Genomic DNA, 21,640 nt, shown 5'->3' on the forward strand with positions numbered 1-21,640 from the left:
TTCACGAGGATTCGAACCGCGGACCTTTGACTTGCTATGCTGAAGTTGTTTCTACCCTGTTTCTACACTTTCTATCCTACCACGCTAACCACTACGCCACGCCGCCACACGTTAACTTGTCAACTTATGTGCCGTGATATGTGCAGCCACAGTTGTTTCTTGTTCTTTTCATTGCGTGTGAATGTAGCAGCAGCATCTGCATTCTCGCACGGGACAACAATGTTGTTGAGAAGGACCTTTCAGTGGTTGATGGCCAATGACATAAGGAAATCTTCTGTGTTAACGAAAAAGAGTCTCGGCTGAGTTTTTATTGTCGAAAGACATGAATACCTGACTTCGTGGTGACTTTCTAATGTGTCACAAGGAGTGCATGAACATGACGTCAGAAACTCAACGCCCATTTTTGTGCATCTTGTAGTAAACCAGAAGGAAAAATGAGCACAAGTCAGGCACAATAGCTTGGGGTTGGTGAAAAAGTGCAATTAAGAAATCAAACTAAAGAGTGGAACACATACGCGCTGCGTATATTGTATTGAAAACAAAAAACAGCACTGGCAATTTTGTTAGATTTGCTGCCAATTAGGAAACCCTTTTCATTGTATAAAAACATGTGGCATTGAGTAGCAATGTCACCGGGAATGTTAGTATACGTACATGTGCATATTCCGATCATCCATTTCCAGATCAAGGTAGTAATGGATACTACCAGGGTTATAATGAGGTAGTACAAGTGTAGTAACTGCCAAAAAAACGTAGTAACAGCAGAAGTTACTACCTTGTTACTACTTAATTTTCTTTCGAGTAGTAACAAGGTCGTACCAACATAGTACATAGGTAGTAGGGGTTAAAAAAAGGTTGTAACAGCAGCCGTTACTACGTTTTCACTACCTTTTTTTCTAAGAGTGCACGTTGGGCGCCAGTTGTGGGGGTTCTTACTAGGCCGTTGAGCTTCCTTTGAAACCTATGCGGTGAACTCCCCCCCCCCCCCCCAACCACAACCCCACCAGAGGGGACTGGGAGGCGGCCCTGCTCGGCTGTCAGGACCTAAAGACCCAAAAGGCCTTGGTTCACCGGACGCGGGCGGCGTTGCTTGCCAATGGGGCCCCGGAATAGGGGCTCCACCTAGTATTGTTAGGGGAAAGGGCCAATAGGGCCTACCCCAACCACCTCTCTGTAAATATTTATCGCACTATAAATGTTTTTGACCACCACCATCGAGCTCCCGGTATCGCACACCACGCGCGGCCGTTCTCACGGCGGCGCAGCGGAACTGCGAATGAGGACACAACATCCAAACACACAATGAGGACACAACAGAAAACGTTTATTGGGTTCTCCTAAAATCGCTGGCTGCTGGATGCTTGATCTTCGACCCCTGCCGTCTGGCTTGGTCGTGCAGCTGACGGGACAAGATGACGAGAACAAAGAGGGAAAAATGGGAAGTATTCACCTGACGTACTCTCGCTGTCGCGGCTCGCTGTTGTCTCTCTCCGGCCGCAGGCGGTCACCGCTGATCTCGACGCATTTGCCCGTTGCCACTTTCGGCCAATCAGCGACCGCTTCGGCAGCGCCTGGCAGTGGGCGCTTGCGACCAGTTTGGAAAAGAGGGAAGTTCAGCGCTCTAGAGCGGACCATCTGGTTGCTGACCCGTGAGGACCTGGGAAAGCGTCCGTTTTCGCCCGTTTTCACGGCGCGCCTCGCCAGCCAGAGAACGATACGGCATTCCGAAATTCCCAAGAGCTTCTAAATCAAGGGCACATAACTGTCCCCCGGGACAGTGGACACCTCGGTCGCGCTTTAAGCTAGGTGGAAATAGTGAGAGGTGTGCCGTGTATGCATTGGCATTGACAACGCTCTGTCAGAACGCGGCACTGAGGCCGCCCTACCCCTATCCTTTCTTCTATCGCTTCCCCCCCCCCCCCCCTTTTTCTCGTCTCCCTGTCTTCTCCGTGTCCCTTTATCCCGCTAGCCGCAGCTCAGGTGCTTCAGGTTTCGATGGCAGATGCCGCGGCTAGTAACATCTTTTCCTTTAAGTTTTATTTTTTTATTACCAAAAGATAGCCGCTAACAACAAGTTATTGTCCGTCGGCGTTCGTTGTGTTCGTTGATGTTGACAATGTTTTGGACCAATGATTTTGAGGAAAGGAAGATATATCTGACTCCCTGCGTCAGTGGACGCCTCAATCGCTCCTTGATGTACTTGTCTTTGGGGAGAGATTTGGGCTGCATGCCTTGTGGCAGACACGCTGTGGCAGACATGTCGTGGCATGCAGCAAAAGGCCGTAGCGTGACTTCGCGCTGGTTACGCAAGCGTAACTTTCGCTTGCATAACCAGGCTTAGCTCAACTAGGCTGCAGCCATTTTTTAATGAAGTTCACTCTGCCTACATATTCTGTGATATTGATAATAATATTTGGTCCACACTTGTCGGCACTTCCATGCATTTGTTTCCCGCCTGTCAGCTAGCACCATTTTTTGTGCAATGCGCGTTTGCATCTACCCTAGCTTTCATGTTCACTCCTCCATGAGCTAAACTAGCTGCACGATGGCGCAGCAAGGCGTGCAGACCCATACAACAGTCTTTTTGCGCCGAAACTGCCATCGAATAACACTAAATTAAAGCAACAAAAGTTCTGACATGCGATAGGCTTCCTACACAAGTTTAAAAGAGGTGACGCCCTCTCTCAAACGCGCAAAGGAGCTCGCGCAATCACCGATTGGCTGCTGCCTGTCCTCGTATTCCCTCATTGTTTCCCTATACCCATGGCGAGGTCAAAATGACGTTGAAGCAGATTGCTGAGGCTCCCGGGGCCATACTCCGTTATCCGTTTTCTTTTTTACAATCCATTTCAGGGCGAATGTTTTGACAGGACGTCGTGTACAGTTAAAAAAGAAAAAGAGGCAAAGCTTGGCTCCCTATATTCTCTCGTACGGCGTGGAGTTAAAGAAATGCGTCATCCAGAAGCAGAATTGGTGGCGCGCGCTCTATTGCAACGCGCCATTTGCGCGGCCTCAATTAACTCCTTCGTCGGTTTCACACCGCTGCCCAAAGTGCGTTGCTGTTACAGCTCTGCCTTCAACAACGTGAGAATAGGCTTGAAGGGCACTTGGCGGTAGGCCTAATGCAGTTGCTTCACGGCCCCAGTTTTCACTGTGTGCACAGAGGCGTATCGGAAGACGAGATAAAATCGGCGAGACAATAACTGAAGCGGCGGAAGCAGTGCATTATGGAAGCGTGTCCGTGAACGTACCCTAGATTTCGCTTTCGTGGATTCGATTACAATGGCTACGTGCTGTACGCGCGAGTTCAATCAGGATACCAATGCATCTGCCGTTTCAATTAATGTAGTTTGTATTTCCATTCTTAACAGCAGTTCTGGTCAGGTTCTTTTTCTACATTTTTGTTTTTTGAAGACCGGTATTCTCTGGAGTTTTTTGTCATCAGCAAGCACCGTCCTTCGTCGTTCCAGGTGGCATTGAAGGTCTTCCAATTGCCATTGATATAAGAAAAAAACAGTCCCAATTAATTTAACCTTCCTTCCTTCAACGGTAACTGACATCTACTTCGTCTTTTTTTTTTTCAGCCATGAAAGGTATTTTTGAAAAACCGATGCCAGGCATTAAACTGGGCGAGTTGATACAGTCGAACCTTGTTATAACGAAACGATATAAGACGGAAGGATGAATATAAAGAAGGAATGATGATTCCCCTTGGAAGCTCGGACAACACGGGGTACAACGAAGCTACGGCTATAATGAAATAATATTCGGGTCCCTTCAATTTCGTAGTAACGAGGTTAAACTGTATTTGTTCAAGGGGAGCAAAGACAAATTTCGAACTCTAACAAAAGATATTATTTGTTGCACGGCCTTAAAGAGATGCCTTCTAGCAAGTTTCAGTTGCAGGTGTTGAGTGGAACAAAAAATAACTACGTTATGCAAGGAGCCGCTCGATATTTCCAACCGCATCTAGTGACGGTGTCACCGAACCCGGTGGCTGCTCTCAGGAAAAACGAGTGCTTGCCTGTGATGCCGACGTCATCAGGAATGTGGCAGTCTAGGTTAGGCGGTCGACCGTGACGTCATGCTGCACTCCAGCGTTGGCGCCTACCGAGACTGAAACTGCAGGCGGAGAGTCATTCGAAATTAATATTGAACGCTCAAGAATTTTACGCTCATTTTCATGATTACCTAGGCCTTAGGCCGCTTTGAAGGCAAGAAACCCAAAACTCATAATCTTTGCGGCTGTATCCTTTAAATGACTATAGACGCCTACTTTTATTGCATTTTCTCCTTTAAAACGGTGCGTAGACAGGTCACCGCGTGGTATTCGCCTACGGCCATCTAAATAATTTAAAATTGAATTTCTTCTCTTGTGCTGTTTCGGCTTCGGTTTCACCGATCGAACACTGGCTGTGACATTTAGTTGAACTTTAGGCAGCGTGAGGCACAGAAAAAAGATAGTTTTCAGGATTACTAGGTCATAGGCCTTTTCGAAGGCAAAAAAAAAAAAAAAACGAATCATCCGCCTCGGTGGCTCAGTGGTTAGCCCCAGTACGCAAAAACACAGAACGCGCACCTGTGCTGTGCGATGTCAGTGCACGTTAAAGATCCCCGGGTGGTCGAAATTATTCTAGATCTCTCCGCCACGGCACCTCTTTCTCTCTTTCTTCTTTCACTCCCACCTTCCTCCCTTCTCTTACGCGCGGTTCTGGTATCCACCGAGATTTGTGAGACATATACCGCGCCATTTTCTTTCCTCAAAAAAAACAAAAACCAATTTAAACCAATTTACACCTAAAATGGTTTAGTTTGGTTTGGTTTATGGGGTTTAACGCCCCAAAGCGACTAAGGCTATGAGAGACGCCGTAGAGGAGGGCTCCGGAAATTTCGACCACCTGCGGTTCTTTAACGTGCACTGACATCGCACAGTACACGGGCCTCTAGAATTTCTCCTCCAAAGAAATTCTAGCCGCCGCGGCCGGGATCGAACCCGCGTCTTTTGGGTCAGCAGCCGAGCACCATAACCGCTGAGCCACCGCGGCGGCTACACCTAAAATGTTTGTCTCTGTATCCCTTAAGCATATCGACGCAAGCGTTAAAGAGACCACTAGAAAAAACAACGAAGCTATGGCGTTGCGTATCGTGCTTTCTCAAGTCGTGGCCTCACTGACATTGTTTTTAAATGAAATCTTTGTTACCTTAATTCTCACATCATAGCGACCGAAGCAGGCGCATACAAACACCAGATGTTCTGACGTACCTCCCTTTATCGACTTCTGTTGTTCAAATCAATCAATTAGCATTTATATTTTTAGAGCGTTTCGCGCCGTCGTCGCCGTCCACGGCCCGCCACCTATCTCTGTTGGCAGGTAGCGAATTGGAGGGAGATCCCCCCGTCCCCTCTTAGGGGGATGAGGGAGAGGAGAGAGAGAGAGAGAGAGGGCATGAGAGGCCACTGGCAGCCTATCTGTCTGTCTCTGAAAAACTTTAATATTCTTATATAATAGGGATGAAGTTTGACGTATCCCTGAAAGGGCCGCCTCTCACAAACCACTCGGTGCGCTCCTCAGTACAGGAGCCCATTGGCGTCCACTGCGGGTAGGGCGCGCTCAACCAGGGCCTTCTGGCTCACCAGGTCGGAGCAGCCTACCAGGGCTGCCTCGCAGTCCTCCCGGGTGGGGTTGGGTTTTGGGGCGAAGTTCGGGGTTGAATGACGTGCCCACACCATGTGGAAGATGTCCGAAGACTTCTCCGCACAGTACGGACACTTTCCTGCACGTGCAGGATCAAAATGCTTTAAAAATGCTGGGCACAGCAGTGTTTTAGTGTAAAGACGGAGGAGTTGATTTATTTATTTATTTACCCTCAGGGCCGTTAGACGTTACAGAGAGGAGTGCGAATAACATGCAAGTACAAAACACAAAACAGCTGCCAGAAAAATTTAATATATTTACAGCACACACTTGTATAAAATCAATAACAGAATTAACAAAAGGCAGCATTGCAGAAAACAAAACACAAAAGAAAACAGTAGCTAATAAATTAACAAAGTAATAGACACATACTTATATAAAATTAATAACAGTGTTACGAAATGCAGCAGTATCAGTAATTACAGCAATATTGCGGGGAAGGTGATTCCAGCTGACACAAGTTCTGGGTATGAATGAATCGTGAAAACATCTTGTATGACAAGAAGGGATCCAAACTTTGTGGCGGTGATCAATACGTGCTGAAATATAGGGTGTTCTTTTTAATAACTTCTCTGAAATAAGGATTATGATAAATTTTGTGAAAAGTACATAATGAAGCTATTGACCTGCGATGGGAAAGAAGCTGTAGGGAAAGGTTAGCTTTCATGGCAATTACACTACTAGTACGATGATAGTTGGAAAGTATGAAGCGACAACCGCAGTTTTGAATTGATTCTAAGTCAGAAATGAGAGATTCGACCCCAGGGTTCCACACCGATGAAGCATATTCGAATTTAGAGCGGACCACTGTTTTGTAAAGTAATAGTTTTAATGAACTCGGTTCACATGAAAGATTTCTGCGAAGCTATCCAAGCACGCGGTTGGCGTTATTTGTAATGTAGTCAACATGAGTTTTCTAAGACAGGTTAGAAGAGACGTGAACACCCAGATATTTATATGACGACACAGTTTCAAGAGTGATGCCATTAATGCAGTAGGTAGAGGGTGCATTAGATAGACGAGAAATGGGCAAATGCTTGCATTTAGTAATGTTTAGCTTCATATTCCACAGGTTACACCAATCCAGTACCTTGTTAATATCTGACTGAAGAACACATACATCATTATCATCATTAATTTCGCGGTAAATAACACAGTGATCGGCAAAAAGACAAATGGAAGACGATATATATTAGTTGGTAAGTCGTTTATATAAATGAGAAAGAGGAGGGGCCTAAGAACGGACCCCTGAGGAACGCCAGAGCAAACAGGAGAGGAATCAGAATTGACGTTATTTGCTGTTACGAACTGACTTCGGTTTGAAAGAAAACAATGCACCCATGCAAGCAGTGTGGAATCCATGTTAAGGCTGGTTAGTTTAAGAAAAACAAGCTCATGTGAAACCTTGTCAAATGCTTTAGAAACATCCATAAATATAGAATCAGCATGGGACTCGCTATCTAGAATGCAATGCAAGTCATTTGTGAAACATATGAGTTGCGTTTCGCATGAAAACGATTTACGGAAGCCGTGTTGTGCATTAGTGAAAAAGCAATTGGATTCTAAACAGTTAGCAAGATGAGAGTAGATGACATGTTCCGTGATTTGACATGGAATGCTGGTGAGCGACACAGTGCGAAAGTTATCAGGGCAATGTTTATCGCCAGACTTGTGCAGCGCAATCACCCTCCCAAACTTCAAGTCATTGGGAATACAGCCTGTTTTCAGAGACTGGTCAAACAGTTTGGTGAGGATCACTGAACTGTACATCTTTGTGTTAACCAGAAATTTCGAATTAATGTTATCGACGCCACAGGAGGAAGAAATCTTGAGGTTTTCAATTATTCTCAGGTTGCCAGTTGTGTCAAAAAGAATTGGATTCATGGGAAAAGCATCCAAGACCGGACACTCCTGATTGGTAAGGGAAACATTGCCAGAAAAAGCAGCAACAAAAACACTGTTAAGAACACTAGCGCATTCATTAGGTGAAAATGCAACGCCGTCAGAAGATGTAAGTAGTATATACGAACTATCTTTCTTGTTCACTGTGTTCCAAAACTGTCTAGTGTTATTAATCAGCAGAGCAGGCAAAGTACTGTTAAAGAAGGAGTCCTTAGCATTTTTCAGAGCTAATTTGTACTCAGCGGCCGCAGAAAGGTAACCGTCCCATCGTTGTTGCGAATTCGATGATTTCGCCGAGCGAAACAAACGCTTTTTCTTATTGGATAGCCTTTTTAAAACGTTATTAAACCACGGTGATTGGCTATTACACCGCAAAATTCTTAGTGGCACAAATGTATTAGTGAGACGGTCAACAATGTCCCTAAACATTTCCCAGTTAATGTGGACAGAACGCTGCGGAAAATCTGGTAAATAATTGTTTAAGAAAAGAGGTAATTCACGATTAATGACATCATAGTCCGCCCGTTTGTAATCTCTAATAGACTTGAAGATGCTCCGGCGATTAGGAATATTAATTTTTATATCGAAATGAAGCAAGGTGTGATCACTAAGACCAGGTAAGTACGAGATTGAAGGGATAAGCTCCGGCGCGTTGGTTAGCAGAAGGTCTAATACATTGGAAGATGATGGCGTGACTCGAGTTGGCTTAGTAACTGGCTGCGAAAGGTTGAAGTCCAAACAGGTTCGGAAAAAATTATTGCATTCGGTAGAAAAGAGGCGAGGATACGCCGATGTATTAGCCTACACGATACTGGGATAATGGAAGTCACCAGCAAGAAGGATTGCCGCACCCGGATAACGTACTGAGATCATGTTAAGAGCATCATGCATCAGTGTGAGTTCCTTCGTCTCTGTAAAGCCCTTAAAGAGCTTAGAATAATTTGCGTGGCCGGATTGGTATAATTCAGTAATTTGTCCAAAAGTGAGGGCCGTATTATTTTTATGATTCGTTTCGCAAGGGTCTGAAGGCGTTGCCTGGAGAGTGAGCACGCGGGCGGTGGCATCTGACGTTCCTTTGCCTTTGAGGCTCATGTGAGCAGGAGCCCATACGAGACGCGGGGGCACCGAGGTAGTCGCTACTTTGAGGGATGCGATGCGCAAAGAGAGGAATTTATCCCTGTTGAATGCTTTTGCAGGCCCCTCTCGAGTCGGTAATGATGACTCGCGAGTCCTGGTCTGCGGCGGCTAGGGCAATGGCGACCTCCTCCGCGTGTGTTATGTCTTGAGCTCGGAAAGTTAGGCCGTTCACCACGACGTTTTGGTGGACGACTGCGGCCGTATACTACCCACCATGACGAGGGCCGGAGGCGTCCACGTAGAAGATTCCATGTTTGTTTCCATACTGGCGGGTCAGTGCCTCCGTCCGCGCAAGGCGCCTGCCGCTGTGGTCGTCAGGTGTCATGTTGGCCGGAAGAGGACACGTCCAGGGCTTATCTCCAGACTTCGGAGATGCGTACGCGTTATTCCGTCAGCTTCGGGTGGTGGATGTGTAGGCGCGCTAATAGGCGGCTTCCCGACGGCGTCTTTGAAAGCCTTGGGTATTGATTGGTCAAGTGTGCCTCCCGGAGTTCCGCGAAAGGGTTTACCATCCCCAGGCCCATGAGGAGCTGGTTGGACGTGTTCACCGGGAGATTGAGGGCACGCTTGTACATCTTTATGAGAATCACCTCGATGGCGTTCTCGTCAAACTTGCGCAGGTGAAGGTAAGGAGTCGAGTAGAGTACTTGACTGGTCACGACAGCATGCGCCAGCCGCAAGGAGTCTTTGCACTGTAACCCCTCGCGTTTGTTGGAAACCCGGTGTTTGGTGTCCGGCTTATCGCCGCCGTGGCTAATGCGCAGGCGCGCCAAAACGAATAAAAGGCGCGCGCCACAACCTACGCGCGGGCTTATCTCGGCCAGCCACGCACCGACGAACATGCGGAAACAAGGGCGTCCGCAGAATTTTTTGCAGGGGGGGGCCACGTTGGTGCCCCGGGGGGGGGGGGGGGGGGTATGTTCGTAGCAAAAAGGCGCTATTTGCGGAGTAAATTTATTTATTTATATATAAATAAAAATTAAACAAAATGCACACATGAAAGAAAAATTACAAACAGCAAATTAAAGCGCGGCTAGGAGAGGTACATTGGAGTTTATCAACGAAGAAACAACTAAAATTAATAAAAAATGCAAAAAGATGCTATATCACTTCGTGGAGAAGAGTGCTCAGTCTTCCTGCATACGGGTTCTCGACTCACCCGGATTGATGACCAGCACACAGCACAATATGTTCGCAAACACGCAACTACAGTCACTCAGTCAGTCTTCCTTGAACAGCAACTGTAGGCGCCTCGGATTTTTCTGGGCGAATTGCGTAATTACACGTGTGATAAATTCACTTCTGTGCTTCATTACACGCTCTCGGTGCACACTCATCATACACATTGATTGGAAAAACTGTTGAACGCGTACGTTGAAAACAAAAGATGACTATATATACAACGAAAACTTATTTACAAGATAAATGCACGCTCGCAGCTTCATACACCTCGCTCCATCTTGCTTGCGCATCCGCACAGTCGAGCAACCCCACACACACTGCTCGCCGCTCGTCGTTTTCTCGTCCGCTGTCTTGGTTGTTCTCAGCTTCGCTGACAACCGGCCACTAAAAACACCCAAGCACAAACACAGAGGCGCGCACACGTGCGAGGGCTTACTTGCCGCAGTATCCCCGAATGCGCACTTTGGGGGTGAAAGGAACGCCGCGCAACTTCCGAGGGGAAGGGACACTCGCCACTCCGGTCGGAAAATTTGTTTTTGTGTTTTTATGGGGTTCAGAGCCCCAAAACGACTCAGGCTATGAGGGATGGAGTAGTACAGAGTTCCGGGTAATGTCGACCACCTGGGTCTCTTTACCATGCACTGACACGCACAGTACATGGGCGCTGTTGTGATTTGAGGCCCAGCCAGAGGTGACAGGCGAGCCAGGCAGGCGCCATCGGGCTGCGTTGACCAAAGGCGCTGGTTTTCACAGAAGACGCAAAGAACGCTGGTGTGGGGGCGCCTCGGGAGACTGCGTCGCCGTGAACAAAAGCAGCTAATCCCCTTTGCCGGAGATTCTGAAAGCGGCGCTTCTACCGAACTGCGCTACACGTGGATCGGAGGAGACAGCGAGCGGCGGCGGCGCCAACTCATCGCCCGCTTGCCCCTGCGCAGCCCGACAAAGCGGGGGTGGACACGGCTGATTTGTCCTTCCCTCCTTAAGAATTCATCGGTGACCGGCGTAACGACATAGGCGAAAACAAGATGCCCCGTGCACTGTCTGCCTCCGTGTCGCTATCTCTCTAGAGATCAAAGAAACAGACACCCATCTCAAGGCGGCTCGAAACACATGCTCGCCGGTGCCGCTGTATGTCTGGAACAGGTCGCCCTTCAGTAGAGCTAACGATGGCGTGGTTTGAAAACGGCGGAACGACGCACGCCCGGACGCGGCATTTCGCAGATGTGACCATGCGGGGCTGCTTTTACCCTTTTGACTGAGCGCACCACCGCCCCTGGTGTGCGGCCATCACTCACGGTTCGAGTGAGTGATTTTCCAGGGGGGTGCAACCCTTGCCCCCCCTCCGGACGCCCATGTGCGGAAATAATCGCCGCTTCGCCCCCCTGGAAACTTGTCTGCTCCTTCGCATGAACCACGCAAGACAACAACTGGCAACGAGGATGGGATAAAGACGGCGTTCTTCAGATTTGGAAGGCAAGTGTTTCCAAAATTCACTCGGTGAAGAAGGCTATCGTTTTGCAGTGTGCGGAGCCGGTGACTGTCGTCATGACTGGGGGCGAGGCAGCAGTGACGCACTTCGCTGGGCGACTGGGCCAGCTGGAACCTTTCGAGGAGTCCGCCAGCGATTGGGCTTCGTACGAAGAGCGGCTTACGCCGTTCCTGATTGCCAACGGAGTACCCGACGGCGACAAGGTACACGCCTTCTTGAGCATTATCGGTCCGAAGACCTACGGGTTGTTGGAGTCATTAACTGCTCCAGACCTTCCTTCTACGAAGAGTTTCGATGACCTCAAGAAAGTTTTGAGCGACCACCTGTCCCCGAAGCCGTCCGTCATTGGAGAACGGGCCAAGTTTCACCGGAGGTGTCAATGAGAAGGCGAGTCCATATCTAGTTATGTTGCCGAGCTTCGTAAATTATCGCAAACGTGCGAGTTTGGAAGCGCCCTTGACAAGTCCCTTCGGGACCGCTTCGTGGGTGGCCTGCTATGAGAAGACATTCAGCGAGTGTTTTTCACGAAAGAGAGCTAGCTTACGTTCCAGATAGCGGTGGAGAGGGCTCTTGCAATGGAAGCGGCTAAGAAGAGTGCTCCTGAAGCACGCGGCACCGACGCCGCAGTCAGCGATGTGCACAAGGTGCAGGCTGAAGCGCAGAAAACACGCAAAAGCTGTTTTCGCGGTGGTTCGCCAAAACACGAGTGAAGCATGCCCTCACCTGGACGCCACCTGTTTCAGTTGCAACAAAAAGGGGCATATCAAGAGAGCCTGCAGAAGCAGGGGTAAGACTTTTTCTAAGAAAAAGCAAATGAAAAAGAAAGTGAACATGCTGACGGTTGTGTCGCGGAAAGCTTCGACCCTCAGTCTTAAAGGCGTGTCGGCAGCTCAGTGCGACCCTGTCACGGTACTGATGACCATCAACGGCGTCTTGGTGAACATGGAGTTGGACACGGGAGCGGCTGTTTCCGTCATGTCAAAAACGCAGTTCCGTCAGCTCTTTCCTTCGGCTGTACTGGAGCCTACTACAGTTAAACTTCGTACCGCAAAAGGAGCACTGGTACGACCCCAGGGGGTCTCTTCAGTTAACGTGCAGCACGGCAACCATTCTGCAATTCTTGAACTCTACGTCGTAGACGGGAGTGGGCCGGGAGTGGCTCCGCGCCGTCCGGCTGGAGTGGGTGAAAGTCTGGAACCTTAACAATATTACAAGGTCAGACACACCTACTCATATTAGCGTAAAAAAGAGGCTTGACGCATTGCTGGCGAAGTACCAAACCCTTTTCAATGACGACTTAGGCACGATAACGGAAGAGCGCGCCGAACTTTTTCTTAAACCTGGTATGAAGCCGAAATTCCTAAAAGCCAGCAATGTTTCGTTCGCTTTGCAAAAAGCTTTCGACGCTGAATTGGGCAAAATGGAACAACTGGGAATTATATCGCCGGTTATGACATCAGTATACGCTACGCCTACGGTACCCGTAATCAAGCAAAATGGTAGCATACGGATTTGCTGCGACTACAAGACGACCGTTAACCCGTGCCTTGATGTCGACTGCTACCCATTACCAAAGGTGGACGCCCTGTTCACAGCCTTGTCGGGGGGAAAGCATTTCTCGAAGATTGATCTCAACCGGGCCTATCAGCAAGTGGTCATGTCTGAGTCGTCAAAACAATACCTCACGTTAAATACCCAGAAAAGGTTGTTTGCTGTTTGTTAATCGACTCGCGTTTAGAATTTCGTCCGCGCCTGGGATTTTGCAAAGAGTAATTGACACCATGCTGAAGGGCTTGCACGGCGTTTGCTGCTACCTAGACGACATTCTGGTCACTGGTAAAAATGACGAAGAGCATTTCACCAATCTGGAAGCTGTGTTAAAACGACTTCTTGAAAGAGGCGTTCGTTTTTCCAACAGGACCTTCGCGACCTCGGACAGAGAATCAGCGCACAAGGCATCTCGGCAACGATTGAGAAGGTTGACGCACTTCCAGCCCCTAAAGACAGGCAACAGCTGCAGTCGTTCCTGGGAGTCGTCAGTTTCTGCGGCAAGTTCCTTCCTAACCTAGCAACGGTGGCACAACCATTTTTCAGGCTGCTATGCAAAAACTCCCCGTGCTGCTGAGATGAGCGTTGCCAGGCTCATCATCAAGATAAAGAGATTGCTAGCCTCTACGCCGATTTTGGCGTACAATGACCAGTGCAAACCGTTGCAGCTATCATGCGACGCATCGCACTATGGTTTAGGCGCGGTTCTTTCTCATGTTTCGGATGGTGGCAGCACAAAGCCAATCGCTTTCGCATCGCGTACCTAGACCGGTGCCGAGAAGAAATACAGCCAGCTTGAGAAAGAGGGCCTTGCAATAACATTTGGTGTTAAGAAGTTTAATTTCTACACTTTTCGGTCGTTCGTTCACATTAGCCCCCGACCATAAACCGCTTCATACAATCTTGGGCCCAACAACCGGCATTCCGACTATCGCAGCAGCGCGTTTGCAGTGCTGGGCTGTCACACTGTCAGCTTACCGGTATTCGCTTATCTTCAGATAATCAATAGAGAACGCTGAAGCAGATTTCTGTTCGCGCCTGCCGCTATCAGTGGTGAAAGACGAAACACAAGAAAGAGAAGAAATTTTTTATTCATTGCGGTTGCAATCAATGCCAGTTTCAAGCCAGGGCATTGCCGAGCAACAGCTCGGGACGCCTTGCTTTGTAAAGTGATAGATTTCATTAACGTCGGGTGGCCGGCGTCTGTGATTGAAAAAGATTTGAAGCCTTTTTTTGACACACGCAACGAACTCAGTTCACCAAGGCTGCTTGATGTTCTGATGCGAGTGATCGTGCCGGCAAAGTTGCGCAATTTGCTGCTGGACGAACTCCACGAAGGGCACCCAGGCATCGTGCGCAGCAAGCAACTGGCGCGCAGCTACGTGTGGTGGCCGTCCATTGAGGCGGACCTAGAGCATCGTGTCAAGGCCTGCGTAAGTTGTCAAGAACAACGTTCCGAGCCGTGCAAAGCGCCCCTGCATCCTTGGTCTTGGCCAACAGCACCATGGCAGCGTGTACATATAGATTTTGCTAGCCTCTTCTTGAACGCAATATTTCTTGTAGTCGCGGACGCGCATTCGAAGTGGCCGGAAGTGTGTGTTATGCCCTCGACTAAGTCGGACGCTACAGTTTACAAACAGAGAGCTATTTGCGTGGTTTGGTTTCCCAGAAACCATGGTCACCGATAACGGCCCGCAGTTTACTTCCTAAGAGTTCAAGCTTTTTGTGAAAAAATTTTGCTGTCGTCACGTGCTTACTGCACCGTATCATCCCAGCTCAAACGGGCTTGCAGAGCGTTTAATGAGACACTTAAAAGCGCTCTTCCTAAGTCTAGCGGAGCGGACACATTAAATCTGAGACTTCACAAGTTTTTGCTTACCTATCGCAACTCGCCCCATGCGACGACTGAGTCACCAGCAAACTTGCTACTAGGCTTTGACATTTTTCGAAGCGCTAAAACAACATGGACACAGAGAGAACAGACAGGGACGAGCGCTCGTCCCTGTCTGTTCTCTCTGCGTCCTTGTTGTTTTAGCGCTGCAAAAAATGTCAAAACTGCACTAACTAGCCCGATCCGCTACCCTTCTTGCTACTAGGACGACGGCTGCGAAATCGACTCGATGTTGTCGAGCCAGCGGTGGGAGGAAGGGTTGCATATAATCAGTTCAAGCAATCCGTGGCTCGCCTACGTCGTGATCGTGACATAGCAGCCGTTGACCAAGTGATAGCTCGCAATTTGATTTGATTTGATTTGATTATCGAGGCAGACGAAACTTGGTCCCTGGTGTTGTTGTGGGGCAGTCCGGCCATTTGTCTTTTACCGTTCGTGCTACCACGCCCAGGGGCAGTTTCACCTGGCGTCGTCACAAGGACACGCTGCTCGCGCGAACCACGGATACTGACCGCGAGGCATGTAACCAGGAGGGATACGAGTTCCTGGCGTTTCCACCAAGCGTCGACCCAATGACACCCTGCGCCCCTTACCACCAGTGGTCCTGCAGCTTCGCAAGAGTTCCAGACGGCGGGTGCAAGACGCTACCCGTCCAGAGACCGTCGACCACCGGACAGATATCAAGCTGGAGTTTAGCTTGCTAAATTAGCCAATATAAAAGGGGAGGGATGTGGTGTCCGGCTTATCGCCGCCGTCGCTAATGCGCAGGCGCGCCAAAACGAATAAAAGGCGTGCGCCGCAATCTACGCGCGGGCTTATCTCGGCCAGCGACGCACCGACGAACATGCGGTCGCTTCGTTGCTTCGCCCCCCTGGAAACTTGTCTGCTCCTTCACATGAACCACGCAACAAAACACGGTGGACCATCCGGCCAACCTGGTCCCCCACCTTGCGCAGTTTGGCTAGTGTTGTATCAACCCGTCGATGTTTGTGGATAAAGAGACCAAGTACTCTAATCTCATTGTGTTCGGGTATCGGGCCCCTAGCCAGAGAAAGTTCAATTTTGGTGATGCACTTAGGCGACGGGCAAATGTGCACAAATTTGGATTTGGACGGGGAGCATTGAAGGCCACAGCGGCGGGCGTAGGCGTCCATGATCTCCGCCGCTTTTTGCAGGTTGGCTTCAATGCCTCCAATCGATCTATGTTTGGCCCAGGTGGTTATGTCGTCAGTATACAGCGCACGCTGGGCGCCTTCGACCTGCGCCGGCTGAGCGGGGAGTTTCATCATGGTCAGATTGAAAAGTAATGGCGAGAGGACCGCGCCTTGCGGTGTTCCTCTCGGTCCCAGTTGATAAGGGGCCGTGTTCTTCATCTTGAATTGGGATGATAGATTGTCGATCCGAGAGAAATTGCTTGATTTACTAAAAGGTGTTATTGTGGTGTCTGGTTCAAACCAGACGCATGACACGGGACCACGCAAGCGCAGTATGCAAAAACACTCCCTTATTCGTCAGAGTGAAGCCACCTATACAGGAAATCATATTGAATGACGATGACGATATGTACACTGAAAGAAACGAAACTGAAACAAGAAAGAAGGATACAACATCGCCTCCCGCTTGAAAATACGACATAGTAATTTGCAACAACCAAAATAACACGAACTAAACACTTATTATTCAGGTGAAGAAAACCCAAATCTTTCTACAGGTCGGCGTACCCTAGTGCTTCGACGCAAAGGTTGCTCCACCGAATCCTCTAAAGGAGCAACCACTTCTTCATTAACTTCAGCCCTTTTTTCCGGCAATCGCAACAATTCACCCTGTTCATCGCCTGCGCCGCTTTCAGGCCCAGCGGTACCCGAGTAGTCATGAGGCAATTCCCATGCCCATTGTTCTATTGTCTGCGATTGATTGCAGGGAACCCGAACTAGTTTAGACGCGTTCCAGCAACGACCGTCGCTCATCAAAAAGCTATTTTTGCCTTTTCTGCCGACAATCTTGAAAGGTCCCATGTAATTTACCGACACTTTCCCACCGCCTGCTGGCTTGCGTACACGAACGAAGTCCCCTACTCTAAAGGCTGGTCTTTTGGCACCTCGCCTCCTGTCCATATACTGTTTTGCATACATATGCTTCGCCTTAACCCTAGCAGGAACATTTTTATTCGAACCGGCATGGACACGCTCTCTTGTCGGCAAACCCACTGTATTGAGTCTTGTCCTTGGCTGGCGCCCGTGGAGCAACTTAGCTGGCGACACACCTGTTGTCGCATGCGGCGTGGACCTATATATGCCGAGATAGTCAACCACAGCAGCCTGGAGGGGCCGTTGTTCCAATCGGGCAACCTGCATGAAATCTTTCAGCATGCGATTAAAACGTTCAATCGCGCCGTTTCCCTGTGGATAGTACAGAGGAGAACAACGATGCGCAATACCCCTCTCTCTCAAGAATGTTTCAAACATTTGCGATCTAAACTGAGGCCCATTATCTGTGACAATTTCTTCCGGATAGCCTTCTCGGCTGAACACAGCCTGCAAAAAATCGACCACACTCTGTGACGTCACTGTAGATGAAAAGGCAACCTCAGGCCACTTGGAATGAGAATCGATCAGCGATATCATGTACCTACAGTTTGAAGGGGCCCAGTCAATCGGTCCCACTATATCCATTGCTAACTTCTGCCATGGTAGGGCTGTAAACGTCACCGGCTGCAGCGGTGCAAACGACGGTTCAGCGGACTTGTCCGCGGCCTGGCAGATATGACAAAAATGAATTGCTTCTTCTACCTGTTTATTCAAACGCGGCCACCAGTAAAGATCACGTAGTCTATGCTTCGTCCTCACAATTCCTGGGTGACCTTCGTGCGCAAAACCAACCAGGAGCGAGGTTAATTCACTCGGAACAACTACCTGTTCGCCGCGCATCAAAAGGCCATCAACGAAAGAAAGCTCTTCCCGCACGTTAAAGTACGGCATTACTTCTGCTGGCAAAGCTTTTCTAGGCGCCCAACCATGTACCACGTGCACAACAACCTGTTGCAGTGTGCTGTCTGCAGCAGTGGCAACCTGCAGCCGTTCCTTTGTTAGGCACTCTGATACAACGGACACAATTTCTTCCTGCATCGTCTGCTGCGAATCACAGTCAAGAGGTAGGCGTGAAAGCGCATCGGCCACGACATTTTGCGTTCCCTTTTGGTACTCTATGTCGAAGTTATAATACTAAAGTCGAGCTGACCATCTGGATATACGCAAAGGTCGGCGTCCTGTACCGGCAGCTGAAAGTAACGTCACCAGTGCCTGGTGGTCCGTACGTATAAAAAATTTTCTACCCCATAGGTAGACGTGCCAGCGCTCGCACGCGAAGAGACAAGCAAGGGCCTTACGTTCCCCAGCGGAGTACTTCCGCTCAGCAGGACCCAAGTGAAATTGGCCGACGGCCGACCATCGGTAAGCAATTGGACAGTGCTCGGCAGCCGGTATCCTCGGCCAACCAATGGCGGCCCCTAGTCGGGCCGTGGTTGGCTGCCAATTGGGCTGGTTAATAGTTGGTCAAAAACGTTCAGCCAACTACCGGCAAATGATAGGGAATTAGTCGGCACCCAACGCTCGGGCACCACACAGGGACCATCGTAGGGCCATGGTTGGCTACCCACTGGCTTGGCCGGTGACGTATATGCCAGACGCACGAGCAGTAGGCGCGTGGAAATAGCGGACGAAACGCTCGATCGACGTACGTTTCATATTATCCCAATATTTTTTTTACGAATACACTGCGCGCATGACTGCATGCATGTTGAGCCTAACATGCATGCAGTCATTATCAATCAATATCAATCATTATTATCAATTTATCAATCGGTGAAATGTAATGTGTAAGCAGTATGCAGGTGCAATGCTGCGGCATCAATTTCGTTTTAATGCTGAGCATTTAAATAATTGTCGGACGAGTGCAGTTTCATCGAGAGATAAAAGGAGTCTCGTAATTCTGACACCAAACAAAACCGAAACTCAAAAGTTTCGGTTTCGATGTTTTATTGAAATTGGCAAGCAATTGTTTTTTTATCTAAACCTAGTGAAGCAATGTAAATTTTAACTTGTATAATTTAAGAAAAATGAATAAAACAACACATTAATTTTATTTTTTGTTCCCTGCGACCTTATTTTTGACAGCACATCTACGAAAGCGCGGCGTCAGTCACAACGACTGAATCTGCGACGCCATGCAGCCATGCTCTTCCCGCGCTTTTCACACTCATGCTCTCGTAGCGGCGTAAGCGTAGCTGCCAAAGTGCTTCGTTTGGATTTGAAGCATTGGTTGTTCCTGCAGTGCCGCGTCTTGGCCTTTCACCATGACAACACCACCTGACCTAAACGTTGGAAGGTAAGACCTCATCATAGAGCGGTTCTTGAGGGCGAAACGTCGCCGAGAGCTTTATCTGGCGAAGGCGGGCAGCGTTCGGTGTTTGCAGCAAGTCGCAGAAGACGCAGAGGCGGCAGCATGCTCTGAGACATTCCCCCATTTGCAATCCGACAATCCATCACGTTTAGCAATTGTTGGAAACGATAGATTTGCACCATTCGGGGACAGCTTAGGGCAAGCATATGCAGCAGTGAATATTTTTGAATCCTCTGTCGTGGCAGCTGAGACACAGTGTTCAAGTGCAGATCAAGCTGAGTCAGTTGGAAGTGACTTGCACGGTCAAAACACTGGTCCCGTGGAGCCTTATGAACATGACTTAGTTGATGTTCCCGACAATGCCGAGTGTCCAGAGGGGATAAGGAGCCAGTTGGGGGCTTGGGCTGTGAAGTATCATATCAGGAGAGCGGCAGTTAATTCACTGCTTGACATTCTTAGGCCGCACTTCACTGATCTTCCTAAGACAGTATGCTCTAGTGTCCACTCGACAAAGCGCACCACTTGAACAACTCGGCAGTGGTGAGTACGTTCATTTTGGCCTTCATAGAGGCTTATTGTGTGCATTGGACATGTGGCATTCGGCTCCAAGTAATGGAGCCGGAAATTCTTCAGCACAATGGTGAAGAATTGTCATGTGCTAAACATGCTGGTCATTTTATCAGCCATATATTCTTCAGTACAATACATTTGTCCCAGGTGGTGGAAATTCCTGGAGCCCTCCACTAAGGTGTCCCTCATAGTCCATCTGTTGCTTCTGGGACATGAAACCCCGCAATGTTTTCCCCGGAAAAAAAATTTTGAGTGCTTCGAGAATCTATTCTATTTAGTCTACTTTGTCATGAAAAAATTTCGTATTCATTCTTAATTTTGGCACTGCTGTGACGTGGACGTAATGAAATGCAGGTTTTAAATGATTTGCCTGTATTTAAGGGTAAATATGCATGCTGGCGGTAATGTAGCTGTTTTATTGTTGACTTAGATTGCCTCATTAAAGCAACTTGTTAAAACAATTGCTACTGTATACTACATCAGGTTTCATGCAATTGCAAAATATTGAATTTCTAATACTGCTTGCAATTGTTTAGTGCTATTTATAATGGTACACACAATGCCAAATTTTTCAGTATATCATGCCCTGATTTTAGCTAAAACATTTATAATACTGATGTGAAGACATTGAAGACTGCCGACAAATATATCATAATGGATGCTATGTACAAAGGACAGATATTCTAGTTTATTGCATTTTGCCCTCATTGCCGCATGTTATTTTGGGTTCAAAGTGAATATTGCAATGGTTATAGAATATAGTGCTGACTAGTGTTATATCCGAGTCTGGACTACAAAGCACTGGATTATTTGGTTGGAATATCACTGCTGAGCTGGTTTCAGCCTTTTTGAAGTGGTGGCATTTGTTTTTGCTCTCTTCTTTTATCGTAGCCTGCCTGAAAACACACTGCCCTGAACAAGCAACCCTGAAGAATAGCAGCGCTGTTATAAAACGCTGGCTGATTGGCGCGCAGGATCGGGAGGGTGGCCGCAGCCAGAGGCGCCAGCCGACTCGAGCAAGGGAGGCAGTGGGCACAGAAGAATAAGGGCCGAATTCTAAAACGCTCCTTACCTAAGACCATTTCCTTACCTTACCAAAGGAGGCCTTCATGCCCCCTAAACGTAAGGCGCCCTTCGAGGGCCACCCCGAATTCTGAAAGCTCCCTTCCCGCCACTTCACCCTCCCTCACGTAAGGAGCCCTAAGGGGCACCCGGACCCTTCTGTTGTCGAGAGTATATGCTATAAATATGAAGAATATGCTAACATTTGACAAAAATAACTAATTGCGTTTAAGAACCTACATTTATATTGATATATCCGGGCACAATGCAAATTCTATTGCTCACGTTCTCGCTGAAAGTTTTGAAAAATGTTGCACGCGGCGGAGAAACAGGCTCCTCTGGCAACAAGGGCAACACGTACTTGCTGTGTGCGCCGAGTGCGGTCGCAGGTCGTCGTGCCGTGCTCGGCCGAGCGTACTTCACCGAAGACGAGAAAGACCTCTATCGAGCTTGTAAGCAAATATAGAAATGCAGTGGAATGCAAGAAGACTGATGCCGTCTCGCTCAACGCGAAATCAAGAGCGCGGGAGCGCTTACGCTCGGACAACAACAGTATGCTCAACCGTGGCCGCCGCGATCTGCTCCGGCGGCGGCGCGCGGCTCAACGTTCGCCCACGAGAAGTCGGAGAGCTGAAGAAGTTGTGGGACTGTTTGAAACGAAAGCTTAAAAAGGAGAAGGCGAGGCAAAAAAAAGAAGTGACGCGACGGGTAAGTTTCCGTTTCTTCTTTAACATTCCGTTGTGCAATGTTGCGGTGGCCGGCGCC

The 21,640-nt window shown here is 48.6% G+C and overlaps 1 pseudogene; it reads right to left on the reverse strand.

Annotated features, from left to right (window-relative positions):
* Positions 1–5,569: 5,569 nt before the first annotated feature.
* Positions 5,570–21,640, reverse strand: part of LOC149367970 (uncharacterized) — a 32,567-nt pseudogene continuing 16,496 nt past the window's right edge.

This window comes from Amblyomma mixtum, chromosome 1 (assembly GCF_055824585.1).
Source record: "Amblyomma mixtum isolate Tamu chromosome 1, ASM5582458v1, whole genome shotgun sequence".
NCBI lineage: Eukaryota > Metazoa > Arthropoda > Arachnida > Ixodida > Ixodidae > Amblyomma > Amblyomma mixtum.